The sequence below is a fragment of the Heloderma suspectum genome, chromosome 4 (assembly GCF_057233095.1).
Source record: "Heloderma suspectum isolate Gila_16-S chromosome 4, 16-S_ref, whole genome shotgun sequence".
NCBI lineage: Eukaryota > Metazoa > Chordata > Lepidosauria > Squamata > Helodermatidae > Heloderma > Heloderma suspectum.
The window spans coordinates 282431958-282436435 of record NC_139461.1 but is presented as its reverse complement, the minus strand read 5'-3'; positions in this window follow the sequence as shown (position 1 = coordinate 282436435).

The following is a 4478-nucleotide window of genomic DNA, read 5'->3' as shown; positions in this document are numbered from 1 at the left end:
GATGACTGTATTAAACAACTCAGTGTATTAACCCAATCAATTTTTATTCCTAAATTTGTTCAAAGTCACATATCTTAGTGGCCACTTAATTCTTCTGAAATAACTTTCTGCTTAGGTCTACAACAGTAATCGGCTTCAAGTCTGAATTTGCACAAAGCAAATTCCCATGTGTTCCATCAATATCTCCCAGATCAATCCAGAATACCCTCCTGGTTTTTCCATGTGTGCGCTGGACATGTAAAAAGAATTCATTTCCCCTGTAGACCTTCTACCTCTTTAGGCATAACCCCCTAGGAAGTTCTTCATTGCAGCTTACATGGAAAAGAGTGTTCTTTCCTACGTATTGTGCCGTTAATGGCCAATTTAAGCCTTGAATGAGTGTGAGCTCATTGCGTAATTCTTTGAGGTCTGATTTGATTAAAATAGTGTATTTCTTTGGTCAATGAACTGCAGCCAGCCTAGGGACAAAGAGATGGGGCAGGTTGGAAATTCTTTAGATTGTAAGCTCCTTGGGGCCAAGGGCCTCCCCATTTTTTGCCTATGTCACTCTGTAAGGCACAACTGCCTACTGATGACGTGGTATAATTAATAAATAATCCAAATAGCCTGAAACAGGCCCAGCATCAGCCCCAGGCACTCTTGGCAGCTGCCAGGGCCCAAGCGATCTAGCACTGATGCTAACTCAGCTACAAGTCTACCCTGGTAGTGGCAGCGGCTGGCAAGCATCAGCAGCACTGTGAAAAAGAAAAATGGCTGCATGCCACTGCCGGGGAAGCCCGTGGACAGTGGTGCACTGATATAAGAGGGGGTCCTTAAACCTAGAGCCAGCTTTCGCCTGGAAAAGGAGGGGTTTCAGAGATCAGGGAAAGCAAGACCGAGAGCTCATGTCTCTGCTGCAAACGCCCCATTCATCTGTTCATAAACAGGCTTCTTGCTCACAAGATTGCAATAAATGCCTTGCTCCCAAAGTACTTGTGTATTTCTTTCTTCTTAAAAAATATACTTTTATTTTATTTATTTATTTATTTATTATTAAATTTATTAATCACCCATCTGGCTGGTCACCCAGCCACTCTGGGCGATGCACAACATACAATAAAAACAGTTTAAAACAATAAAATTCTACAATAAAAACATTTTCTAACATACCCTAACCCACCCCAAATGCCTGCCTGAACAACAGCATTTTTAATGCATGACGGAAGCTCATTAAAGAGGGGGCATGATGGAGTTCCCTAGGGAGGGAGTTCCATAGAGTGGGGGCCACCACAGAAAAGGCCCTCTCCCTCGTCCCCACCAGTCTAGCTGTCCTGGCTGATGGGACAGAGAGAAGGCCATCTGAGGCTGATCTTGTTAAGCGGCCTGTCTGGTGCTGCTGGAGGTGCTCCTTAAGATAGGCTGGGCCGCAACCATATAGGGTTTTAAAGGTCAAAACCAACACCTTGAATTTGGCCCGGAAAACAACTGGTAACCAGTGCAACTTCTTCAGCACTGGAGTGATGTGATCTCGCCGGTGGCTGCCTTTAATCAGGCGAGCCGCCGTGTTCTGTACCAGCTGCAGTTTCCGAACCATCTTCAAGGGTAACCCCACATAGAGCGCATTATAAATGAAATAAACAATACCAAAATTACCAATAACCTGATCAACACTACAATTTCCCAACAATACAATATTCTGATGAGGACAACACAATAACAAAAAAGAGAAGGAAAAAGGAAAAAAAGGAAAAGGGAGGAGGAAAGGAAGTGAAGAAAAAAGAAGATTCTTTCCCCTTCCCTCCCCCTCTCCCTCTCCCTCCCCTTTAAAGAATTAAGTTTGAACTCCAATACCCCTCGGCCTCTGATGCCATTCTATTTTAAAAACTATATAACTTTAACAATCTTACAGTTTAATAAACAACCTTACATTTCAATATCATATCATCAATCCTATATCAAAGAAACAGGTCTACGATTCATTCCCAGAAGCCTATATTATATATATATATATATATATATATATATATATATATATAAAATAAACCTTAATATAAACCTTAATATAAGGACTTCCGGTTAGAACCAATGTCGCTCTGGTAGCATCCCATGGGGTCTCCATGGGAGCTTTCTCAAACAGCTTTTTAAAAGGCTGAACAACCTTTTCATTCCCCCCTGGAATTAAAAGTGGGGGGCAAGGCAACATCTGGATAACATCTTGGAGAAAAGTACCCCGCTCGAGATAGTGGGGGGGCTGGATTCCAGGATTATCTCTCCAGAGCTTTACCAACGCAAAAAGCTGTACTGAGACTCCTATTTTATAGCAGAAAACAGGGCTGACGTGTTCCATAATAATATATGCTTTAAGAAATAACAACTTCTGGGGGATGATTTAAGAAATGTTAACAATATTTGAGAACATCTGAGGACCTGCAAGATCTGTTTGAGAGAAATATGGCTGCGCCAAGGAGAAGAAAGGAGCTGGCATCAACTCCCCCTGCATCCCCTGTGTCAAAAGTTTTGAGAACAGAAGATATAGGGGAATTATTTACTCTAATAAGGACTTTATCTTTGCAATTTATGGAGCAAGCCAAAAGGTTGGATTTAATCCAAAATTCCATCACTGCCTTGCAAGGAGGTGTAGATTTAATTAATGCATCATGGGGAAAAATGGAGACAAAATTAATGAGCTAGAAGACCGAGTGGCAGGAAATGAAACTACGACACAAATTTGTTTTAAAAATGCCTCTGATAGAATTTCTCAACTGGACGCCTTCACGAGGAGATCCAATGTATGTATTATTGGGATTAAAAATCTGTCTAATGATGTAAAATTGCCTATTTTTGTGGATAAACTTTCACATGAGATACTCCCTATCCCATCTGATTATTTACTTGATATTGAGCAGACATTTCATGTGCCAAATGCTAAAGGGACTGACTACACGATCATAGTCCAATTTGCAAAAGTCTCCACAAAAAATTATATCCTGCGTTTGGCAAGAGAGGGTGGAAGCCTTTCCTGGAAACAAGATAAAGTTATGTTATATCCAGACTACATCAAAGAGGTGGTGAATAAAAGAAGGCAATTTATCAAAGCAAAAAATGTGGCAAAACAAATGAACTTACAATATTACTTAAAATATCCTGCTACACTTTGTATTGTGTCTGAAGGTCAGATGAAGAAGTTTCTAAATCATTAAATGGCGGAGGCATGGCTGAACATAAAAATGCATGAGATTTCTGTTACAACCCCATGAACTGGAATCTTTAAACAAGCTTTGTTAACTGTTTATGTTTAGTCTACATGATCCAGGCTAGTTCAGAAGATAAATGATTATACATATATTAGTTTATTCTCTTTCATCTTTCATTTTTTCTTGCTTTTCTTTATATTTTTTTATTTCAAAATAGATAATATATCTAGAATAAAATATATTACTGACTGTTGTAGTACTTGAATATTTCTGTTACTTGCCTACATCTGCTGTCACCACCAAAAACATCACAGAGACATTGCCTGGGGTTTCCCATGCTAGCACTTGCAAGGGAATCTCTTCCTTATCATTGATCTCTGATGATGCTATCATATACAGCAGTCTTCTGCACCTGGTGCACTCCAGATGTGTTGGACTGCAACTCCCATCATTCCCAGCCAGGATGGCCAATGGCTTATGCTAACTTGGGCTCTTGCCTGCAGGCCTACCTGGTAAAGGCAGTGGCTGACAACCATTTAGATTTCCCACAATGCCCCTGATGTAGCATTGGCATTGTGGCCATAGTTGCTGGGAATGATGGGGGTTGCAGTCCAACACATCTGGAGGGCACCAGGTTGCTGAAGCCCGATCTACAGTTTAAAGTGGATACTATCATTCATCCCAGATAAGCCATCTAGATATGACATACTGAGTCAGGCCATCTAGCCTGTAGAAAAAATCCCTTTCTACAAAAAAATGGTGCTTATTCTCTAATAAATCTGTTTAACATCAGGGCAGCAGATGCAATCTCCATGTTATTCTTGTAGTCATGATGGTGCTTTAATTTAAGGGATGTTATAATGCACAACTGCATTTGCTCAAAATATTTATCAGGGTTAGCAAACAGTTGTTGCTGTTGTTTGCTCTAACACCAGAAATGGAGAAGCAATTGTAAATCATGGAGTAGTGTCAGGGGAGAACAGAATTGTTGGTTGTGTGCTTTGCAACTGAAATAATACACATGGCTGTCTAAAGGCTGGCCTTATAAGACTATTACATCCAGGGTCTAAAATTACCTAGCTGCACCACTGCACCTAGCTGCGCCACTGTCTGGGTGGTCATTTAGGGTGCCCTGGGCTTCAAGACCTTGGACTTGAGCCCAAAGATCCAGCCCTAGCTGTACCACTGAGCCATGCACAAGGTGGGAACATTTGGAGAAGTGGTGGAATAGTAGGCTCCTGGCCAGAGGATTACCCATGTAAGACTCTCCACTCTTCGGGGTGGGGTGGGGTGGGGAGAGAGGCT